Source organism: Ovis aries, chromosome Y (genome assembly GCF_016772045.2).
Source record: "Ovis aries strain OAR_USU_Benz2616 breed Rambouillet chromosome Y, ARS-UI_Ramb_v3.0, whole genome shotgun sequence".
NCBI lineage: Eukaryota > Metazoa > Chordata > Mammalia > Artiodactyla > Bovidae > Ovis > Ovis aries.
The window spans coordinates 10535037-10546417 of record NC_082741.1 but is presented as its reverse complement, the minus strand read 5'-3'; the positions used below and the strand labels follow the sequence as shown (position 1 = coordinate 10546417).

At 40.6% G+C, this 11381-nt stretch overlaps 1 pseudogene; it reads left to right on the top strand.

Moving 5' to 3' along the window:
* The window catches only part of LOC132658896 (MYND-type zinc finger-containing chromatin reader ZMYND8-like), an 88593-nt pseudogene that overhangs the window by 34685 nt on the left and 42527 nt on the right, over positions 1-11381 (top strand).

Below are 11381 nucleotides of genomic sequence, written 5' to 3'. Positions count from 1 at the left end.
TCAAATAATTTATTTAAATATAAATAACATAAATAATGTGACAAGGGAATGTGTAAATAGATTGCCACATTTTTCAAAGGTGGTAGATGAGTGACCCAAGTTTGAGAAGTTCTAGGCTGGGGTTGGTAAGCTTTTTTTATAAAGGCCCAGAGAATGAATGTTTTAGGATTTGTGGTCCATGTGGTCTGTCAAAACCTCTCAATTATGTTGTTACAGGGAGAAAGCAAGTGCATTGGGGTGAACAGTGGCCTAAAATTGGAAATTATGAAATTGGAACAGCCATACTGTTTGCTTCAGGAACATTCTTTTCTCTCCAGAATGATTTAATAAAACTTAAATCACAGTTTGTTAAAAATGAACATATCTTCACACACAGTCTGGAATTCCTGTGTCTGGGAAGGCTTTGATCCTACTATTCTGGGCCCTCGCTGTAACCTTGGTGGGGCTGTGTGTCATCTCTTAACACTTGGTTTGCACAGAGCAGGGTTCCCTACAGTCCTGGGAGCTATTATGCTCGGCTTATATGTGGCTTCTGTCCCCCTCTGCACTCAGCCACCACCCGTCAGCAGGACATAGACCCTGAGGTGAACACAGAAACACTAAATAAGTCATCCCAGGGCACCTCCTCCAATACTCAGGCAGCAACCCTTGGAAACCAGTGCCTTGAATGAGAAGGGGACACCAGCTGAGAAAAGCAAGGACAGTGGCCCAGTGAGGATCCATCCCACACACCTTGGGGCCAAGCAGAATCTCAGACCTGTACCCCTCCCAGCTCCATGGCGATTCCTATGGTGTGGGAGGTTGTCTGTCTTCAGGCTGCAGGTAGAGGTGACAGAGTCTCTGCAGGTCTTCTTCTCCCCAGGTGTGTGTTGAGGGCAAGTGTTGTCCAATAGGACCTTCTGTGATGATGGAAATGTTCTACATCTCCTCTGCCCATTGTGGGGCCACCAACTGGCCTCTTTTGGCACTTGAACTGTGAGCCTTTGAACTGGGCCTAGTGTGACCAAGAACCTGGATTTCAGATGGTATTAAATTGATTTAATAAATTAATTTAAATACAATAGCCATGGGTGGCTGGTGACTGCCATATTGGACACAGAGATCGAATCTCTTATATTCTGAGGGTGTGGTATATGGATAGTATGCAGACATTATTTTAGAGGATGCATTGGTCATGTTTGACTTTTGTAGTCATTATGATTTTACTTCATGTGTGTTGGAAAAACATTAAGTCATCCCAGAAGTCAAACGTCTTTGACTTCATTGATACCATTGCCTAGGAAGAGGTTATTGTGAAATAAATCAATGTAATATGATATATAGACAGGATTCGCTATCCATGGATTTCTCACCTGTAGAGGCAACCAGCCAAATTTCCCTCTGTGGTTGAATCCGTGAATGTGAAACCCTCAGATACAAGGGCACAGTTGTGTTCATCCTTCTAGGCCATTTTATAGAAGGAATTTGGATTTTAGTATCCTTGGGGGCTCCTGGAACCATTCCACCTTGGGTACTAGGGGATGGCCGCACTTCCTTTTGAGATAAAGTAGAAATCCAGAGAAGCAGTAGGTAAGAGAGGGGGGAGTTGAGGAACAGTGTTCTTGAAGATGAGGCTCTATAGTTGAGTAAGGGGCCTCCCTATTTCTGTGTCAAGACAGACAGAGCAAAAAGGGGCACAGGCTTAAGGCCACCCTGGCTGGCCTGGCCTTCCCTCCCTGAGCATGCCAAGCAGGGGGCATGGCAGTGTCATTGGAGCCGTGTCCATGGATGCCTGGACCTCCCTGGGTTGGGCAGTGGGCAGGGGGGTAGGGGGGTTGAGGGGAGAGGGTGGCTCTGTTTCCCACAGTGCCTTGCCTCCATCTCTCTCTTTCTGTATTTCTAGACCCTTGACCTCTCTGGCTCCAGGGAGATGCCCTCTCCTTTCTCTTAGGCTCCAATCTAGGCTCTGGTATGTTGCCCCCTAATGGGTGAATGTGCTCTTATGTTTTGCCACGGTAGAGGGGAGCCATGTCCTCAGGGAAAGCCTGAAGGTTTAAGGTCAGTGGTTTTCCAACTGTGGCACCCTAGGAATCATTCGGGGCACCCTGGGCCAGTCAGTAGAGGTGACAGATGGCTGGGCAAGCAGCTCTGTGGCATTTCTCCAAAGGGATCAGTATTTACCTTATTTGAATTTTTTTTTTTTTTTTGAGTTTTGAATCAAAGAAGACAGATTCTTTGCTGACCTTGGGTGAGGTAGAAGATACATTTGGTTTGGGCAGTTCTTCTGCCCTCAGAAATGACTGTAGTGAATGAAACTGTGTGAAACTGTCCCTGAGGTCCCAGCACCCACATTCCTTGGAGGCCTTCAGAGGAAAAAAGCATTTCTAGGTAAGTGATCTTTCTGTAAAAATCTTTCCTCTCAAGGGATAACCTGGCAGCCTGTTTCGGGTGGCACTAACTTTTCTAGTTTTCATCTTCTGTGGAGTTTATGCTGTCTTCTTTCCTAGCCCAATGGGCTTTCCCTTGCATGCCCTCACACCAGTCTTAGGACATTCCAAAACAGTTCATCCTCAGAATTCTGCGTTTTTCAGGGTCCTTCAGCTCCAGTATCTTTCTCTTTACCAGATCATTTTCTTCCGCTGAAAACCAAACTTTTTTTTTTTTCCACTTCTGCATATTGAATACATGGAGGAAGAAAGGGTGTCCCTTGTTAGGGTGGCTGGAGGTTTCCCAGTGGCACTGGAACTGGGGTTTAGGTTCAGGAGACATGAAGGGAGAGTGGCATGAGCTGACTTTAGGAGGAATATGAATAGGAATAGGCATGGAATTATGACTGAATTGCCTGTCAATTCCCTTCTCACTCTCACTAGGGTCTTGTGATTGCGTCTTGAGCACACGTTGATTTTGGAGCTGAGGCATCTTCCTCATCCCTTCTTCTAGCTTCTCTTTTTGACAAAGGCAGAGCAGACCTGAGACTTCAGCAGCAGCATAGCACCCACCTCAAGTTTCCTGCTACAGTTTGGTTTTCATTATGTTGATTTGTAGAGTCGCTGTCTGTGTGTGGCAGGTATTGTGCTTTCCTGCTTTTGGTGATGATTTGAGCTTCTGATTGCTTTAAGTGCAAAGTGACTTTATAAACATCAGCTGAGGCATACATAGGGGGATTTTGGATGCTCAAAGCCACCGAGGTGGTTGACCTGGGGAAGGGTTCAAGTTGGGAAAACACTGCTGCAGGCAGGGAGCCCTGTTGAAGTTTTGGATTATCAAAGTGCTGCCATCACATGGGAAGATGAGAATTGGTGGTGCTGTTGGGTTTGGAATCTGGTGGGACAAGGAGGCTTGCAAGTAGGAACGTGGTTGGGAGATACAGCATCTCCCAGTTGTGAGGTGCATGAATGTCATGGTCTTCATAGACAGGGACTGGAGGCTGGAGTTGACAAGAAGAGGGACACAGGGGACGCAAGTCTCAAGTGAAACAAGGATACTTTATTTGCAGAAATGCATGTTTATATATCGTCAAAAAAATGATTACTCAGCCATTAAAAAGAATGGAATTCCACCCGTTGCAACAAAATGGATCAGTTCAGTCGCTCAGTCGTATCCGACTCTTTGCAACCCCATGAATCGCAGCATGCCAAGGCTCCCTGTCCATCACCAACTCCCGGAGTCCACTCAGACTCACGTCCATTGAGTCAGTGATGCCATCCAGCCATCTCATCCTCTGTTGCCCCCTTCTCCTCCTGCCCCCAATCCCTGCCAGCATAAAAGTCTTTTCCAAAAGTCAACTCTTTGCATGAGGTGGCCAAAGTACTGGAGTTTCAGCTTCAGCATCATTCCTTTCAAAGAAATCCCAGGGCTGATCTCCTTCAGAATGGATTGATTGGCTCTCCTTGCAGTCCCAGGGACTCTCAAGAGTCTTCTCCAACACCACAGTTCAAAATGGATAGTCATTTAAATAAAAGGTCACTGAAGAGAGTCACTGAAGGGAATCCCAGCAGGTGCTCTTTTCCCATGATCTCAGTCCTGAGAACTGCATGCAGCCCTGCTCATTCCGGTTTTCCAGGAACTGATAAGGAACAGATAGTCCTTGAGAAATGGCACACAAAGCAAGAAAACATACTGGATCCCTTAAAGTTGAACATCCCCTGACAATTCCCCCTTTGTTTAGTTTCTCATAATTGGGGGTGACTGTGTAGGAAAGATAAGCATCTGAATGCAGAGTTCCAAAGAATAGCAAGAAGAGATAAGAAAGCCTTCTTTAGCGATCAAGGCAAAGAAAGTAGAAGAGAACAGAATGGGAAAGACTAGAGATCTCTTCAAGAAAATTAGAGATGCCAAGGGAACATTTCTTGCAAAGATGGGCTCGATAAAGGACAGAAATGGTATGGACCTAACAGAAGCAGAAGATATTAAGAAGAGGTGGCAAAAAATACACAAAATAACTGTACAAAAAAGATCTTCCTGACCTGGATAATGATGATGATGTGATCACTCACCTAGAGCCAGACATCCTGGAATGTGAAGTCAAGTGGGCCTTAGAAAACATCACTACGAACAAAGCTAGTGGAGGTGATGGAATCCTATTGAGCTATATCAAATCCTAAAAAAACAATGCTGTGAAAGTGCTGCACTCAATATGCCAGCAAATTTGGAAAACTCAGTAGTGGCCACAGGACTGGAAAAGGTCAGTTTTCATTCCAATCCCAAAGAAAGGCAATGCCAAAGAATGCTCAAACTACTGCACAATTGCACTTATCTCACATGCTAGTAAAGTAATGCTCAAAATTCTCCAAGACACGCTTCAGCAATACGTGAACCATGAACTCCCTGATGTTCAAGCTGGTTTTAGAAAAGGCAGAGGAACCAGAGATCAAAGTGCCAACATCCGCTGGATCATGGAAAAAGCAAGAGAATTCCAGAAAAACATCTATTTCTGCTTTATTGACGATTCCAAAGCCTTTGACTGTGTGGATCACAATAAACTGTGGAAAATTCTGAGAAAGATGGGAATACCAGACCACCTGACCTACCTCTTGAGAAATCTGTATGCAGGTCAGGAAGCAACACTTAGAACTGGACATGGAACAACAGACTGGTTCCAAATAGGAAAAGGAGTACATCAAGGCTGTATATAGTCACCCTGCTTATTTAACTTCAATGCAGCATACATCATGAGAAACACTGGGCTGGAAGAAGCACAAGCTGGAATCAGGATTGCTGGGAGAAATATCAATCACCTCAGATATGCAGATGACACCACCCTTATGGCAGAAAGGGAAGAGGAACTAAAGCGCCTCTTGATGAAAGTGAAAGTGGAGAATGAAAAAGTTGGCTTAAAGCTCAACATTCAGGAAACAAAGATCATGGCATCCGGTCCCATCACTTCATGGGAAATAGATGGCGAAACAGTGGAAACAGTGTCAGACTTTATTTCTTGTGCTCCAAAATCACTGCAGATGGTGACTGCAGCCATGAAATTAAAAAATGCTTACCCCTTGGAAGAAAAGTTATGACCAACCTAGATAGCATATTCAAAAGCAGAGACATTACTTTGCTGACTAAGGCCCGTCTAGTTAAGACGATGGTTTTTCCACTAGTCATGTACGGATGTGAGAGTTGGACTGTGAAGATGGCACAGTGCTGAAGAATTGATGCGTTTGAACTGTGGTGTTGGAGAAGACTCTTGAGAGTGCCTTGGACTGCAAGGAGATCCAACCAGTCCATTCTGAAGGAGATCAGCCCTGGAATTTCTTTAGAAGGAATGATGCTGAAGCTGAAACTCCAGTACTTTGGCCACCTCATGCGAAGAGTTGCCTCATTGGAAAAGACTTATGCTGGCAGGAATTGGGGGCAGGAGGAGAAGGGGACATCAGAGGATGAGATGGCTGGATGGCATCACTGACTCGATGGACGTGAGTCTGAGTGGACTCCGGGAGTTGGTGGTGTACAGGGAGGCCTGGCGTGCAGCAATTCATGTGGTCGCAAAGAGTCGGACACGGCTGAGTGACTGAACTGAACTGACCTGTAGATACTTTCGTGAAAAAGGCCCTGACCAATTGAGTTTGTTTAGTTTGAATAATTTTAGTTGAAAGGCATCAGTATAGTGCAACTATAATCACCAGGATAATTATCAGCATTATAGCTCCAGATAAAATACTATATATAATTCTTTGAAACCATCTTCTGGGTCTAGCCCAGATAATTGATCAGCTAGCTGTTTGGCTAAGGTTTCCAAATTGTTGGAAGAGGGTAGACTCTTAGAGAAAGTTTCAAAGATTTTCATTTGCAAAAAGTGTCCTTCTAAGGAAGGATTATTATGTATATCTTGTAAATGAAATTTGATTTGTTCCTAATTATAAGCACTGTGGTTGAACCCAACAGGAACAATGGAAAATTGTCTAGAATTCCAATGACGTTTTAATAATACTTGTTTTTATAAATCTATTAATTGATCTCCGACCCATTGGATGGCTGTTTCTAATTTCTTTATTTTACCCTGAACTTCCTCATCTATCGGAGCCTGGGTGGCCCACATAGGATGAGCATCTTTAGTCCAATTTTTAATAAAATTTTGTGTTTGAAATGAAGTTTGTAAAGTGACCTCTGCAACAGCAGCAGTGGTGCAAATGGCTGTTAGTCCCCAAATGCCAAGAATTTACCATCCAATGAATTGCTTATATCGTCAGAGTAATTTAGTGAGTAACTGGGAGGCAGGCCCTTCCATGGGACCTTCTTCCCAGGGTCGTTGGAGATCCACTGGCAACCACAGACTATGTTGAGATCGAAGAATCAAAAGGGATTTGTTTTTTAGAGAAATAGAGGAATTAAGGCAAGTAAACAATTTGCAATCTGTACAAGTCACAGACCGTAAAGTCTTATTAAATTGTAAGTTTCCTATGGCTATAACAAAAGGAAGGGGAACACAAGCTTGTATAAAATATGAATGATTATAACGGAAGGAATAGTTACTATGACTAGGACTGGTCTCTGTGAAATATCCAGTCCAAGTTCCAGGTTTTTCAGTACTTGCAACAAGTTTCCAGGTGTCCCATTGGTTAGGCCCAATTCATTTATTGAGGACAATTTGAGGGCAAGGAGGTGCCATTCCGCTATCAAGCCAGCCAAGGAGTCCTTTGTCATGGAAGTGTTCCATTGAACTGTTGGTAATCTTCCATGTTACTTAAGTAACATAATCACACATAGTACTATTAATATCATCTGAGCAGTTAGATAGCCACATACCATGGAGTCGCCAATCAACAATGGTGTAATTGGCCACAAACATTAATTTTCCTGATTTAGCTTGACATCTACCCCAATAGACAGGAGTATATTTAAAGTCCTTATAAGTAAACCTCTTAAGTTCCAACTTTTCTCTTTTTCTTGGAGTTTTGGTAGTGTTGACGTGGTTTGCATAAAAGGACAGGGCAGTAAACAGTCCAAGCAATGTGTGGAAGTTATTTTTTGGAGGCAAGACAAAAGCCCACGTTTGTCGACTAACATTAATACATAATTCTGCTGGGTCCATGCATAAAGGAAGGATTTTATAGCCTAGAAAAATGTTAATTAGTCTTCCTTCTTCCTCAGGATGAGAGGGCCCCTCCAAGCTCCAAGGAGGAGGCATATATACTGAGTCATTAGTGGCTATGATCGGTCCTATATCTGTCCATTCTACAACCTGCGATAAAGGGGGGTTAGGTGTATAAGCCCAATAAGTGCGATTAATCAAGTCAGCCTGAGCAGGGGAAGCAAAAGCAAGCATAGTGACAAAAATATTCTCAGGATTCCATGGCGTTTCCTGTTGAGAAATCAGATTTTCAGCTTAATTAGTAAGTAGGGAGATCATGAGTGTAGCGTTTCTTGGAAATCTTTACAGCTGTCATGGCTTGTACTGGAAACACCTCCTCCCGGGGATTTTGCCTTTTCCTTTGTGCCTTGAACATTGGTGGCTCCCCGGGGTTGGATCTTCCGAAGAGGGAGCCAACTGACTTGGTTGGATCCATCTGGAGAAATACAAGCATACCCCTTTCCCTGTAATATTAATTTTCCAGATTTCCATGATTTAGTCAGCCCATCTTACTACCAAATGGGTAGAGGAAGAGAAGTGTCCTTCAGTTTCTTGAAATGTTTTTCTGCTTTTGTCAAAATATCTCCTTGTGGTAAATTTAAAAAAATTAAAACAAACAAAGCTTTATTAACAGTAGTTATAGGATTAGAGAATATATTGCATTGGAATCTAGTAAATCCTGCTCTGGATAAGGAAGATTCTAATGTTCCTGTATATTTCCCCTTTTTAATTTTTTTTTTATTTGTAGTCTCAGTATATGATGTGCTCATTCAACAATGTCTGGTACTTGTGGATTGTAAGGAATGTTTGTAATAGGTTTACTAGAAAATGATTAGAGGAGTAGTTTGAATTATCTAGAAATACAGGCAGGGCCATTGTCTGTTTTAAAAGAATTAAGTGTTTTCACTATAGCAAAAGAAGCTAACAGGTGGGTTATAACATGTTGTGTAACCCTTGAAGAGGTGTGGCCCATATAAAAGAGGAATTTGTATCGACTGAGACATATAAGAAGGAAAAGGGAGAAAATTCAGGACAATGAGTTACATCCACTTGCCATAGTTTATTAGGTTGTAATCTTTGAGGGCTAATACCTTATTTAATAATTCAAAGACATAAAGGCCTACAACGAAGGCAATTATTAATGACATTTTTTAGCATGGCAGTATAGAATGTTCCAAATTTGGTGTAATGAACCAGCATTATTGTGTAATAGAGCATGTTGCTTTGCAGGAGTAGTAGTAAAAGAGACAAGTGTATCAGCTTGTTCATTGTCGTAAGACATAGGGCCAGGAAGACAAGAATGTGCGTGAAAATGGGTAATATAAATGGGGGAAGTGTGGTTTTTAATAAGAGATTGTAGTCTGAGAAAAAGTTGTTGAATAATAGACTGATTGGAATCTGTGTATTTTATAAATTTTATGAATTTTATCTATCATAATACAAAAACTGAATATAAAGAATCAGAAACTATGTTAATAAGTTCAGGATGTAGGTGAATAACCTGGATGAGAGTATATAACTTATTTTGTTGGGCAGAGTGAGATTTAAGTATTAAAAAACTTTATATTCTTTGAGAGACCATAACAAGGCTTTAACATTTTTTGTCCCATCTATGTAAAAAACATCAGCTTGAGGAATAGGTTGTGATGTGACAATGTGAGAGATAGTAAATTTAGTGTTTTTGAAGAAATTTCAAAGTTTGTTCCAAGGATAAGGAAATGAAAAATTTTAGAACTGTTTTAAAAAGGCTATTTGGAAGTCAGTAGAAGTTTGTATTTCACATTGAGGTTTACTATAATTTTATGAGGATCAGAGCCAATTAGAGCTCTAGTTTTGTTTTTTATTGTTGATAATTATTAGAGCAATCAAATCAAGATAGGGTGTAAGTGACCTTTCTCTCTAAAACTGGGTATATATCCATTTCATTGGGTGTTTTTGTAGGGCAAGAAGTCTTGTAGGGGAATGGAGAGAGGGGAGTATGAATAACTCTAGAGGTAAGAAAGTGAAGTCACTTGGTCGTGTCCGACTCTTTGAGACCTCATGGACTGTAGCCCACCAGGCTCCTCCATTCGTGGAATTTTCTAGGCAAGAGTACTGGAGTGGGTTGCCATTTCCTTCTCCCAAAACAAAGACACTGCAAATAGCAGAGGATAAGAAATTGTTTTTGCAATTTATTTTGTACTAAGCAGAGTTTTTTCTCGTGTCTCTTAGGAGAGTGAACGAGGGCTATTTAAATCAGGATCTCCTTTTAAAGCGTTAAATAAGTCAGCTCTTAACTTGTAATGTCCAAAGAAGTTCTAATCCAGTTTATATCGCCTAAAAGTTTTTGAAAATCATTTAAGGTTGATAACTTATCAACACGAATCTGTCAGTTGGGGAGTGATCTGTTTTCTATTAACAATAAATCTCAGGTAATGGTAAGGTGTAGAGGTTTGAATCGTTTTAGGGGCAATGGTTAATCTATACTCTTTTAAGTATTGTTGAGCTACGTCAAACATCTGTTGAGTTTTAAAAATAGAAGGAGCTGAAAACAATACATCATCTATATGCTGAATAACAAGAAGGTTAGGAAATTGCTTATTCACAGGTTTAAGAGCTTTGGTTACATAATATTGACACATGGTGAGAGAATTCATCATTTTTTGAGGCAATATAGTCTATTGTTATCGTTTGCAATGCATGATATGTTTAGGATAAGGGAGAAAGCAAATCTCTCTCGGTCTAGAGGATTTAATGGTATAGTGAAAAAGCAGTCTTGTAAATCTATACTAATAATATGTCAGTTTTGAGGAATAGTGGTAGGTGATGAAATTTTTGGTTATAACGTACCTATAGGTTTTATGGATGTATTAACCTTTTGAAGGTCTGTTAAAAGACACCATTTGTTAGACTTCTTTAAATCACAAAAATGGGAGAATTTTAAGGGGAACAGAATTTTTAAATATGTTTTTTAATTTGAATTGTGTATCTATAAGTTTTTTGGTAGCCTTTAATTTTTCTTTTGTAAGGGGACACCGCCCTGTCCAAATAGGCTCATCATTTTTTCAAATTATTTTAATAATTGTATAATTTATTAAATGAGCAGTGGCCCCTAGGAAAAGTGTGGAATATATATTTGAGTTTGTCATTGTGTAAGTAAATTTCTTTCTATTAAATTAAGGGGTGTATCAATCACAAAAGGTTGTAATGTTGTAGGCTGGCCTTTTGCCTCTCATATGGATATATTTGGACACTTTGGTACTTTTGTACTTTGGTTTGAGATAGTTTTGCATTTTGGCAAGAAATTTTTTGTAAAGGCCAAGATTTGGGTCATAAATATTTGGAAATACTGGTAGTATCAGAGCTAGTATCAAGAAGACCAGAAAGTCTTTTGTCATTAATCTTGTTATTTATATTTGGTCGTGTATATTTAGATATTATTGATGTTCATAAAGATTGTTTTTATCTGTATTACCAAATCCACCCATCTGTATATCATTAGAGGAGTTAGTAGAAATGCAATGTAAAAGAAGTAATTGAGCAATTTTGTCCCCCTTTTTGAATTGTCATAGTATCTGAGATGACACAATAATTTGAATTTTTTTCATATAATCTGAAACAATTATTTTAGGATGAATAGTAATTTTCTTAGAAGTCAGACTAGATCAGCCAAGTATACGGCTGAAGATTTGTGGGGGTAAGGGTCTATAAAGTCTGGTAGGTATTTTATTTTATTTTTATTTTTTTAATTTTTTTTTTACTTTACAATACTGTATTGCATTTGCCATACATTGACATGAATCCACCACAGGTGTACATGAGTTCCCAACTCTGAACCCCCCTCCCACCACCCTCC